The following is a 13,528-nucleotide window of genomic DNA, read 5'->3' as shown; positions in this document are numbered from 1 at the left end:
CTGTCTCTTTCTGTCTCTCTCTCTGTCTCTTTCTGTCTCTCTCTGTCTCTCTCCATCTCTCTCTCTTTCTGTCTCTCTCTCTTTCTGTCCCTCTCTCTCTCTGTCTCTCTCTATCTCTTTCTGTCTCTCTCTGTCTCTCTCCATCTCTCTCTCTTTCTGTCTCTCTCTCTTTCTGTCCCTCTCTCTCTCTGTCTCTCTCTCTCTCTTTCTGTCTCTCTCTCTCTCTCTCTCTCTCTCTCTGTCGCTCTCGCTCTCTCTCTCTCTCTGTCGCTCTCGCTCTCTCTCTCTGTCGCTCTCGCTCTCTCTCTCTCTCTGCAATACCTCTCTCTCGCTCTCTGCAATACCCCTCTCTCTCTCTCTGCAATACCTCTCTCTCTGCAATAACCCTCTCTCTGCAATACCCCTCTCTCTCTCTCTGCAATACCTCTCTCTCTCTGCAATACCTCTCTCTCTCTGCAATACCTCTCTCTCTCTGCAATACCCCTCTCTCTCTCTCTGCAATACCTCTCTCTCTCTCTCTGCAATACCTCTCTCTCTCTCTGCAATACCTCTCTCTCTCTGCAATACCCCTCTCTCTCTCTCTCTCTGCAATACCTCTCTCTCTCTGCAATACCCCTCTCTCTCTCTGCAATACCTCTCTCTCTCTCTGCAATACCCCTCTCTCTCTCTGCAATACCTCTCTCTCTCTCTGCAATACCCCTCTCTCTCTGCAATAACCCTCTCTCTCTCTCTGCAATACCTCTCTCTCTCTGCAATACCCCTCTCTCTCTCTGCAATACCTCTCTCTCTCTGCAATACCTCTCTCTCTCTCTGCAATACCTCTCTCTCTCTCTCTCTCTCTGCAATACCTCTCTCTCTCTGCAATACCTCTCTCTCGCTCTCTCTCTCTGCAATACCTCTCTCTCTCTCTGCAATACCCCTCTCTCTCTCTCTGCAATACCTCTCTCTCTCTCTCTCTGCAATAACTCTCTCTCTCTCTCTCTGCAATACCTCTCTCTCTCTGCAATACCCCCCTCTCTCTCTGCAATACCTCTATCTCTCTCTCTCTCTCTGCAATACCTCTCTCTCTCTCTCTCTCTGCAATACCTCTCTCTCTCTCTCTCTGCAATACCTCTCTCTCTCTCTCTCTGCAATACCTCTCTCTCTCTGCAATACCCCCCTCTCTCTCTCTCTCTGCAATACCTCTATCTCTCTCTCTCTCTGCAATACCTCTCTCTCTCTCTCTCTCTGCAATACCTCTCTCTCTCTCTGCAATACCCCTCTCTCTCTCTCTCTCTCTCTGCAATACCTCTCTCTCTCTCTCTCTCTGCAATACCTCTCTCTCTCTCTGCAATACCCCTCTCTCTCTCTCTGCAATACCCCTCTCTCTCTCTCTCTCTCTCTGCAATACCTCTCTCTCTCTCTGCAATACCCCTCTCTCTCTCTCTCTCTGCAATACCTCTCTCTCTGCAATACCCCTCTCTCTCTCTCTGCAATACCTCTCTCTCTGCAATACCACTCTCTCTCAAATCAATTCAAGTGCTTTGTTGGCATGGGAAACATATGTTAACATTGCCAAAGCAAGTGAGGTAGATAAAAAAAACAAAAGTGAAATAAACAATACAAATGTACAGTAAACATTACACACACCGCGGCTGGCTGAAGGACTGGACCAAGGTGCAGCAAGGTAAGTGTACATTTTCTCTTTATTAAAAATGACGCAGACAAAACAAAGAACAAAACCAAACCGTGAAGCTTTGGGCTATGTGCCCTGAACAAAGACAAACCGTGAAGCTTTGGGCTATGTGCCCTGAACAAAGACAAACCGTGAAGCTTTGGGCTATGTGCCCTGAACAAAGACAAACCGTGAAGCTATGTGCCCTGAACAAAGTCTAAGTTAACTTCCCACAAAACAGGTGGGGGAAAAGGGTACCTAAGTATGATTCTCAATCAGAGACAATGATAGACAGCTGTCCCTGATTGAGAACCACACCCGGCCAAACACATAGAAATACAACACATAGAAAAAAGGACATAGAATGCCCACCCTAGTCACACCCTGGCCTAACCAAAATAGAGAATAAAAAGCCTCTCTAGGGCGTGACAGTTCTAAAGAATAAAGACATTTACAATGTCATATTGTGTATATATACAGTGTTTTAACGATGTGTAAATAGTGAAAATAAGTCAACATAAATATTGGTTGTATCTACATTGGTGTTTATTCTTCACTGGTTGACCTTTTCTTGTGGCAACAGGTCACACATCTTGCTGCTGTGACGGCACACTGTGGTATTTCACCTAGTAGATATGGGACTTTTTCAAAATTGGGTTTGTTTTCAAATTCATTGTGGATCTGTGTAATCTGAGGGAAATATGTGTCTCTAATATTGTCATACATTTGGCAGGAGGTTAGGAAGTACAGCTCAGTTTCCACCTCATTTTGTGGGCAGTGAGCACATAGCCTGTCTTCTCTTGAGAGCCATGTCTGCCTACGGCGGCCTCTCTCAATAGCAAGGCTATGCTCACTGAGTCTGACATAGTCAAAGCTTTCCTTAAGTTTGGGTCAGTCACAGTGGTCAGGTATTCTGCTGCTGTGTACTCTCTGTGTAGGGCCAAATAGCATTCTAGTTTGCTCTGTTTTTGCTCTCTCTCTCTCTCTCTCTCTCTCTCTTTGTCTCTGTCTCTGTCTCTCTCTTTGTCTCTCTCTCTTTGTCTCTGTCTCTGTCTCTCTCTGTCTCTTTCTCTCTCTCTGTCTCTCTCTGTCTCTCTCTCTGTCTCTCTCTCTGTCTCTCTCTCTGTCTCTCTCTCTTTGTCTCTCTCTCTCTCTGTCTCTGTGTCTCTCTCTCTCTGTCTCTCTCTCTCTTTGTCTCTCTCTCTGTCTCTCTCTCTGCTCCCCCCTCTCCCTACCACCAGCAGCCCACCCATTAGGGCATTAGGGCCTGCTTCCCACTTGTGATTGGTCAACAAATATACATATACTGTATACATTTGAAGTCAGAAGTTTAAATACACTTAGGTTGGAGTCATTAAAACTCGTTTTTCAACCACTCCACAAATTTCTTCCTAACAAACTATACTTTTGGCAAGTCGGCTAGGACACAAGTAATTTTTCCAACAATTGTTTACAGACAGATTATTTCACTTATAATTCACTGTATTACAATTCCAGTGGGTCAGACGTTTACATACACTAAGTTGACTGTGCCTTTAAACAGCTTGGAACATTCCAGAAAATGATGTCATGGCTTTAGAAGCTTCTGATAGGCTAATTTACATAATTTGAGTCAATTGGAGGTGTAACTGTGGATGTATTTCAAGGCCTACCTTCAAACTCAGTGCCTCTTTGCTTGACATCATGGAAAAATCAAAAGAAATCCGCCAAGACCTCAACAAAAAAATTGAAGACCTCCACAAGTCTGGTTCATCCTTGGGAGCAATTTCCAAACGCCTGAAGGGTACCACGTTCATCTGTAAAAACAATAGTACACAAGTATAAACACTATGGGATCACACAGCCATCATACCGCTCAGGAAGGAGACTCGTTCTGTCTCCTAGAGATGAATGTACTTTGTTGCGAAAAGTACAAATCAATCCCAGAACAACAGCAAAGGACCTTGTGAAGATGCTGGAGGAAACGGGTACAAAAGTATCTATATCCACAGTAAAATGAGTCCTATAATGACATAACCTGAAAGGCCACTAAGCAAGGAAGAAGCCACTACTCCAAAACTGCCATAAAAAGCCAGTCTACAGGTTGCACCATCCCAACCGTGAAGCACGGGGGTGGCAGCATCATGTTGTGGGGGTGCTTTGCTGCAAGAGGGACTGAAGCATTTCACAAAATTGATGTCATCATGAGGCGGGAAATTATGTGGATATATTGAAGCAACATATCAAGACATCAGTCAGGAAGTTAAAGCTTGGTCGCAAATGGGTCTTCCAGGTGGAAAATGACCCCAAGCATACTTCCAAAGTTGTGGCAAAATGGACTAAGGACAACAAAGTCAAGGCATTGGAGTGGCCATCCAAAGCCCTGACCTCATTCCCATAGAACATTTGGGGGCAGAACTGAAAAAGCGTGTGCTCAAAGAGGGCTACAAACCTGACTCAGTTACACCAGCTCTGCCAGGAGGAATGGGCCAATATTCACCCAAGTTATTGTGGGAAGCTTGTGTAAGGCTACCCAAAACGTTTGACCCAAGTTAAACAATTTAAAGGCAATGCTACTAAATCATAATTGAGTGTATGTAAATGTCTGACCCACTGAGAAGGTGATGAAAGAAATAAAAGCTGAAATAAATCATTATCTCTACTATTATTCTGACATTTCACATTCTTAAAATCAATTGGTGACCCTAACTGACCTAAAACAGAGAATATTTCACTTGGATTAAGTGTCAGGAATTGTGGAAAAACTGAGTTGAAATGTATTTGGCTAAGGTATATGTAAACCTCCGACTTCAACTGTATATAGACTTGTATCGTGTTTATCTTAATTAGTTTGTACAGATAGTTCAGAATATTATCACAGATGACCGCCAAGCACTTCTGGACACCAGATTGACAGTTACTAACCTCAATTTATTTACAAAATACGACTCTTCCACTGTACATTCCGGACCCTGTTTCTTTGTTCCATGGGACCCAAAAGGCTGCATCCTGTTGGATAAACAAACAAGAAACCGCTCACTCAGAGGAAGCGTTTCTTGAGACACGCTACAAGACCATGGTGCTTGCCTACGGAGCTGTGAGGGGAACGGCACCTCAGTACCTCCAGGCTCTGATCAGGCCCTACACCCAAACAAGGGCACTGCGTTCATCCACCTCTGGCCTGCTCGCCTCCCTACCACTGAGGAAGTACAGTTCCCGCTCAGCCCAGTCAAAACTGTTCGCTGCTCTGGCCCCCCAATGGTGGAACAAACTCCCTCACGACGCCAGGACAGTGGAGTCAATCACCACCTTCCGGAGACACCTGAAACCCCACCTCTTTAAGGAATACCTAGGATAGGATAAAGTAATCCTTCTCACCCCCCTTAAAAGATTTAGATGCACTATTGTAAAGTGGCTGCTCCACTGGATGTCATAAGGTGAATGCACCAATTTGTAAGTCGCTCTGGATAAGAGCGTCTGCTAAATGACTTAAATGTAAATGTAAATGTAAATGTAAATGTTGAGGGAAGGAGACTTTAACGCGGGAAACGTAAAACCGTACTACCTAATTTCTACCACCAGGGGAGCTAAGACCACTGTTATTCCACCCACAGACACTCTAGACCACTGTTATTCTACCCACAGACACTCTAGACCACTGTTATTCTACCCACATAAACTCTAGACCACTGTTATTCTACCCACATAAACTCTAGACCACTGTTATTCTACCCACAGACACTCTAGACCACTGTTATTCTACCCACATAAACTCTAGACCACTGTTATTCTACCCACATAAACTCTAGACCACTGTTATTCTACCCACATAAACTCTAGACCACTGTTATTCTACCCACAGTCACTCTAGACCACTGTTATTCCACCCCAAAAAAATCTAGACCACTGTTATTCTACCCACATAAACTCTAGACCACTGTTATTCTACCCACAGACACTCTAGACCACTGTTATTCCACCCAAAGAAAATCTAGACCACTGTTATTCTACCCACATACACTCTAGACCACTGTTACTCCACCCACAGAAACTCTAGACCACTGTTATTCTACCCACAGACACTCTAGACCACTGTTACTCCACCCACAGAAACTCTAGACCACTGTTATTCTACCCACATACACTCTAGACCACTGTTATTCTACCCACAGACACAGTCTCTCTGTCAGCTGGAGACCAAACTACTGACTACAGTCTGATTCTAGAGGAGCGGCTGTCTCTCTGTCAGCTGGAGACCAAACTACTGATTTCAGTCTGATTCTAGAGGAGCGGCTGTCTCTCTGTCAGCTGGAGACCAAACTACTGACTACAGTCTGATTCTAGAGGAGCGGCAGTCTCTCTGTCAGCTGGAGACCAAACTACTGATTTCAGTCTGATTCTAGAGGAGCGGCTGTCTCTCTGTCAGCTGGAGACCAAACTACTGACTACAGTCTGATTCTAGAGGAGCGGCAGTCTCTCTGTCAGCTGGAGACCAAACTACTGATTTCAGTCTGATTCTAGAGGAGCGGCTGTCTCTCTGTCAGCTGGAGACCAAACTACTGATTTCAGTCTGATTCTAGAGGAGCGGCTGTCTCTCTGTCAGCTGGAGACCAAACTACTGACTACAGTCTGATTCTAGAGGAGCGGCTGTCTCTCTGTCAGCTGGAGACCAAACTACTGATTTCAGTCTGATTCTAGAGGAGCGGCTGTCTCTCTGTCAGCTGGAGACCAAACTACTGATTTCAGTCTGATTCTAGAGGAGCGGCTGTCTCTCTGTCAGCTGGAGACCAAACTACTGACTACAGTCTGATTCTAGAGGAGCGGCTGTCTCTCTGTCAGCTGGAGACCAAACTACTGATTTCAGTCTGATTCTAGAGGAGCGGCAGTCTCTCTGTCAGCTGGAGACCAAACTACTGATTTCAGTCTGATTCTAGAGGAGCGGCTGTCTCTCTGTCAGCTGGAGACCAAACTACTGATTTCAGTCTGATTCTAGAGGAGCGGCAGTCTCTCTGTCAGCTGGAGACCAAACTACTGACTACAGTCTGATTCTAGAGGAGCGGCTGTCTCTCTGTCAGCTGGAGACCAAACTACTGATTTCAGTCTGATTCTAGAGGAGCGGCTGTCTCTCTGTCAGCTGGAGACCAAACTACTGACTACAGTCTGATTCTAGAGGAGCGGCTGTCTCTCTGTCAGCTGGAGACCAAACTACTGATTTCAGTCTGATTCTAGAGGAGCGGCTGTCTCTCTGTCAGCTGGAGACCAAACTACTGATTTCAGTCTGATTCTAGAGGAGCGGCTGTCTCTCTGTCAGCTGGAGACCAAACTACTGATTTCAGTCTGATTCTAGAGGAGCAGCTGTCTCTCTGTCAGCTGGAGACCAAACTACTGACTACAGTCTGATTCTAGAGGAGCGGCTGTCTCTCTGTCAGCTGGAGAACAAACTACTGATTTCAGTCTGATTCTAGAGGAGCGGCTGTCTCTGTCAGCTGGAGACCAAACTACTGACTACAGTCTGATTCTAGAGGAGCGGCTGTCTCTCTGTCAGCTGGAGACCAAACTACTGATTTCAGTCTGATTCTAGAGGAGCGGCTGTCTCTCTGTCAGCTGGAGACCAAACTACTGATTTCAGTCTGATTCTAGAGGAGCGGCAGTCTCTCTGTCAGCTGGAGACCAAACTACTGATTTCAGTCTGATTCTAGAGGAGCGGCTGTCTCTCTGTCAGCTGGAGAACAAACTACTGATTTCAGTCTGATTCTAGAGGAGCGGCTGTCTCTCTGTCAGCTGGAGACCAAACTACTGACTACAGTCTGATTCTAGAGGAGCGGCTGTCTCTCTGTCAGCTGGAGACCAAACTACTGATTTCAGTCTGATTCTAGAGGAGCGGCTGTCTCTCTGTCAGCTGGAGACCAAACTACTGATTTCAGTCTGATTCTAGAGGAGCGGCTGTCTCTCTGTCAGCTGGAGACCAAACTACTGATTTCAGTCTGATTCTAGAGGAGCGGATGTCTCTCTGTCAGCTGGAGACCAAACTACTGACTACAGTCTGATTCTAGAGGAGCGGCTGTCTCTCTGTCAGCTGGAGACCAAACTACTGATTTCAGTCTGATTCTAGAGGAGCGGCTGTCTCTCTGTCAGCTGGAGACCAAACTACTGACTACAGTCTGATTCTAGAGGAGCGGCTGTCTCTCTGTCAGCTGGAGACCAAACTACTGATTTCAGTCTGATTCTAGAGGAGCGGCTGTCTCTCTGTCAGCTGGAGACCAAACTACTGACTACAGTCTGATTCTAGAGGAGCGGCTGTCTCTCTGTCAGCTGGAGACCAAACTACTGATTTCAGTCTGATTCTAGAGGAGCGGCTGTCTCTCTGTCAGCTGGAGACCAAACTACTGACTACAGTCTGATTCTAGAGGAGCGGCTGTCTCTCTGTCAGCTGGAGACCAAACTACTGATTTCAGTCTGATTCTAGAGGAGCGGCTGTCTCTCTGTCAGCTGGAGACCAAACTACTGATTTCAGTCTGATTCTAGAGGAGCGGCAGTCTCTCTGTCAGCTGGAGACCAAACTACTGACTACAGTCTGATTCTAGAGGAGCGGCTGTCTCTCTGTCAGCTGGAGACCAAACTACTGATTTCAGTCTGATTCTAGAGGAGCGGCTGTCTCTCTGTCAGCTGGAGACCAAACTACTGACTACAGTCTGATTCTAGAGGAGCGGCTGTCTCTCTGTCAGCTGGAGACCAAACTACTGATTTCAGTCTGATTCTAGAGGAGCGGCTGTCTCTCTGTCAGCTGGAGACCAAACTACTGATTTCAGTCTGATTCTAGAGGAGCGGCTGTCTCTCTGTCAGCTGGAGACCAAACTACTGATTTCAGTCTGATTCTAGAGGAGCAGCTGTCTCTCTGTCAGCTGGAGACCAAACTACTGACTACAGTCTGATTCTAGAGGAGCGGCTGTCTCTCTGTCAGCTGGAGACCAAACTACTGATTTCAGTCTGATTCTAGAGGAGCGGCTGTCTCTCTGTCAGCTGGAGACCAAACTACTGACTACAGTCTGATTCTAGAGGAGCGGCTGTCTCTCTGTCAGCTGGAGAACAAACTACTGATTTCAGTCTGATTCTAGAGGAGCGGCTGTCTCTGTCAGCTGGAGACCAAACTACTGACTACAGTCTGATTCTAGAGGAGCGGCTGTCTCTCTGTCAGCTGGAGACCAAACTACTGATTTCAGTCTGATTCTAGAGGAGCGGCTGTCTCTCTGTCAGCTGGAGACCAAACTACTGACTACAGTCTGATTCTAGAGGAGCGGCTGTCTCTCTGTCAGCTGGAGACCAAACTACTGACTACAGTCTGATTCTAGAGGAGCGGCTGTCTCTCTGTCAGCTGGAGACCAAACTACTGATTTCAGTCTGATTCTAGAGGAGCGGCTGTCTCTCTGTCAGCTGGAGACCAAACTACTGATTTCAGTCTGATTCTAGAGGAGCGGCTGTCTCTCTGTCAGCTGGAGACCAAACTACTGATTTCAGTCTGATTCTAGAGGAGCGGCTGTCTCTCTGTCAGCTGGAGAACAAACTACTGATTTCAGTCTGATTCTAGAGGAGCGGCTGTCTCTCTGTCAGCTGGAGACCAAACTACTGACTACAGTCTGATTCTAGAGGAGCGGCTGTCTCTCTGTCAGCTGGAGACCAAACTACTGATTTCAGTCTGATTCTAGAGGAGCGGCTGTCTCTCTGTCAGCTGGAGACCAAACTACTGATTTCAGTCTGATTCTAGAGGAGCGGCTGTCTCTCTGTCAGCTGGAGACCAAACTACTGATTTCAGTCTGATTCTAGAGGAGCGGATGTCTCTCTGTCAGCTGGAGACCAAACTACTGACTACAGTCTGATTCTAGAGGAGCGGCTGTCTCTCTGTCAGCTGGAGACCAAACTACTGATTTCAGTCTGATTCTAGAGGAGCGGCTGTCTCTCTGTCAGCTGGAGACCAAACTACTGACTACAGTCTGATTCTAGAGGAGCGGCTGTCTCTCTGTCAGCTGGAGACCAAACTACTGATTTCAGTCTGATTCTAGAGGAGCGGCTGTCTCTCTGTCAGCTGGAGACCAAACTACTGACTACAGTCTGATTCTAGAGGAGCGGCTGTCTCTCTGTCAGCTGGAGACCAAACTACTGATTTCAGTCTGATTCTAGAGGAGCGGCTGTCTCTCTGTCAGCTGGAGACCAAACTACTGACTACAGTCTGATTCTAGAGGAGCGGCTGTCTCTCTGTCAGCTGGAGACCAAACTACTGATTTCAGTCTGATTCTAGAGGAGCGGCTGTCTCTCTGTCAGCTGGAGACCAAACTACTGATTTCAGTCTGATTCTAGAGGAGCGGCTGTCTCTCTGTCAGCTGGAGACCAAACTACTGATTTCAGTCTGATTCTAGAGGAGCGGCTGTCTCTCTGTCAGCTGGAGACCAAACTACTGACTACAGTCTGATTCTAGAGGAGCGGCTGTCTCTCTGTCAGCTGGAGACCAAACTACTGATTTCAGTCTGATTCTAGAGGAGCGGCTGTCTCTCTGTCAGCTGGAGACCAAACTACTGACTACAGTCTGATTCTAGAGGAGCGGCTGTCTCTCTGTCAGCTGGAGACCAAACTACTGATTTCAGTCTGATTCTAGAGGAGCGGCTGTCTCTCTGTCAGCTGGAGACCAAACTACTGACTACAGTCTGATTCTAGAGGAGCGGCTGTCTCTCTGTCAGCTGGAGACCAAACTACTGATTTCAGTCTGATTCTAGAGGAGCGGCTGTCTCTCTGTCAGCTGGAGACCAAACTACTGACTACAGTCTGATTCTAGAGGAGCGGCTGTCTCTCTGTCAGCTGGAGACCAAACTACTGATTTCAGTCTGATTCTAGAGGAGCGGCTGTCTCTCTGTCAGCTGGAGACCAAACTACTGATTTCAGTCTGATTCTAGAGGAGCGGCTGTCTCTCTGTCAGCTGGAGACCAAACTACTGACTACAGTCTGATTCTAGAGGAGCGGCTGTCTCTCTGTCAGCTGGAGACCAAACTACTGATTTCAGTCTGATTCTAGAGGAGCGGCTGTCTCTCTGTCAGCTGGAGACCAAACTACTGATTTCAGTCTGATTCTAGAGGAGCGGCTGTCTCTCTGTCAGCTGGAGACCAAACTACTGACTACAGTCTGATTCTAGAGGAGCGGCTGTCTCTCTGTCAGCTGGAGACCAAACTACTGATTTCAGTCTGATTCTAGAGGAGCGGCTGTCTCTCTGTCAGCTGGAGACCAAACTACTGACTACAGTCTGATTCTAGAGGAGCGGCTGTCTCTCTGTCAGCTGGAGACCAAACTACTGACTACAGTCTGATTCTAGAGGAGCGGCTGTCTCTCTGTCAGCTGGAGACCAAGCTACTGATTTCAGTCTGATTCTAGAGGAGCGGCTGTCTCTCTGTCAGCTGGAGACCAAACTACTGACTACAGTCTGATTCTAGAGGAGCGGCTGTCTCTCTGTCAGCTGGAGACCAAACTACTGATTTCAGTCTGATTCTAGAGGAGCGGCTGTCTCTCTGTCAGCTGGAGACCAAACTACTGATTTCAGTCTGATTCTAGAGGAGCGGCTGTCTCTCTGTCAGCTGGAGACCAAACTACTGACTACAGTCTGATTCTAGAGGAGCGGCTGTCTCTCTGTCAGCTGGAGACCAAACTACTGATTTCAGTCTGATTCTAGAGGAGCGGCTGTCTCTCTGTCAGCTGGAGACCAAACTACTGACTACAGTCTGATTCTAGAGGAGCGGCTGTCTCTCTGTCAGCTGGAGACCAAACTACTGATTTCAGTCTGATTCTAGAGGAGCGGCTGTCTCTCTCGGTACCCTGAGATATCACAGCAACCCTAAAGAATGAGAACAGGTACCAGCTTGGTACATCGTCCCAGGCCCCTGCCGCTCCCCAAACGTATATTAGCCAAAACTAGGACAGAGCTGAATCCGAATGTCAATAGAATGCATTTTTGTTTAGACACACAATTCTGGCAGTAACCACGTCCAGAATATCAGAGGTTGTGAAGGGAGAGGAGGAGGGGGGGGGGAGTCAGGAGACGAGAGGGAGAGAGAGAGACAGACACAGAAAGACAGACAGACAGAGCGGATTCTTACTGCCAAGGATTCTTACTGCCAAGGACTATCCAGCAAACTTTCTGACAAACCAGCAACCAGCAAAAGAAGCACAAGAGAAACCAGAAAATATAATCTATCCTGGAACTGAGGTAGTAGTGTTCAGTCTGAATCTACTTCTAAAAGGAAAATAACACTACAATAATATCTAGATGTTTCCCTTTATAAAGACTGAATGCTAAGTTAAAAGGCTAGCAGACCTGGCTGCAACATTAATTAGCAATGAAGTGTTCCGGGTTCCTCTGAGAATAACACTGAGGAATAAATACACTGACACGGTGACTGAGTTCATCAGGAAGTGTATAGGCGATGTTGTTCCCACTGTCGTATCTTTGGCATCCTGACACGGTGACTGAGTTCATCAGGAAGTGTATAGGCGATGTTGTTCCCACTGTCGTATCTTTGGCATCCTGACACGGTGACTGAGTTCATCAGGAAGTGTATAGGCGATGTTGTTCCCACTGTCGTATCTTTGGCATCCTGACACGGTGACTGAGTTCATCAGGAAGTGTATAGGCGATGTTGTTCCCACTGTCGTATCTTTGGCATCCTGACACGGTGACTGAGTTCATCAGGAAGTGTATAGGCGATGTTGTTCCCACTGTCGTATCTTTGGCATCCTGACACGGTGACTGAGTTCATCAGGAAGTGTATAGGCGATGTTGTTCCCACTGTCGTATCTTTGGCATCCTTAAAAGTTAAGACTGTTATTTTATCAAATCAATTCTCAGTAATTATTATTACGTGATTAAACTAACCATGTAAATGTAATTAAACTAGGAAGTCCGGGCACCAAAGAAAATCTTCAGATTACAAAGTTATAATTTCAATTTTCCAAGTATAACTCTTCAGATATTTTAATATTTAATAAATTAGTCTTCGAATTAATGAATTATTCTTTACCTCACGTTAGTCTCATTCCAAACGTGGTAAATTGTTGGTTAATTGTCTCAATCATTTATTTACTAAGTAACTAAATAATCACAGAAATGCAGAAACAAACCAACAGTAGATATGGTTACAAGGAAATGATAGGGGAGGTTCCCTAGTGGGCTAAGCCGATATGATGGTTTGGTGGACAAAGGGAAGTGGTTGTGGACTGAGAGAGAGTGGGAAAGACCAGAGGGATCACTACACACAGTTGATAATTATATTAATTGAAATGCTAATCCTTTGCACATGAACGCTCATTCATTCGGGAATAACTGCAATCAGTATATATTTACGCTCAGTGTGTCGTCGTGACGAATACGCTGATTCGGTGTGCGAGTTCATTAGAACGTGCGTTGAAGATTTCGTTCCCATAGCAACGATTAAAACATTCCCTTACCAGAAATCGTGGATTGATGGCAGCATTCGCGTGAAACTGAAAGCGCGAACCATTGCTTTTAATCAGGGCAAGGTGTCTGGTAATATGACCGAATACAAACAGTGCAGCTATTCCCTCCGCAAGGCTATCAAACAAGCTGAGCGTCAGTACAGAGACAAAGTAGAATCTCAATTCAACGGCTCAGACACAAGAGGCATGTGGCAGGGTCTACAGTCAATCACGGACTACAAGAAGAAATCCAGCCCAGTCACGGACCAGGATGTCTTGCTCCCAGGCAGACTAAATAACTTTTTTGCCCGCTTTGAGGACAATACAGTGCCACTGACACGGCCTGCAACGAAAACATGCGGTCTCTCCTTCACTGCAGCCGAGGTGAGTAAGACATTTAAACGTGTTAACCCTCGCAAGGCTGCA

The sequence above is a fragment of the Oncorhynchus nerka genome, linkage group LG18, assembly GCF_034236695.1.
Source record: "Oncorhynchus nerka isolate Pitt River linkage group LG18, Oner_Uvic_2.0, whole genome shotgun sequence".
Lineage (NCBI taxonomy): Eukaryota > Metazoa > Chordata > Actinopteri > Salmoniformes > Salmonidae > Oncorhynchus > Oncorhynchus nerka.
The sequence above is the reverse complement of the archived record's forward strand: the minus strand, read 5'-3'. Positions refer to the sequence as shown.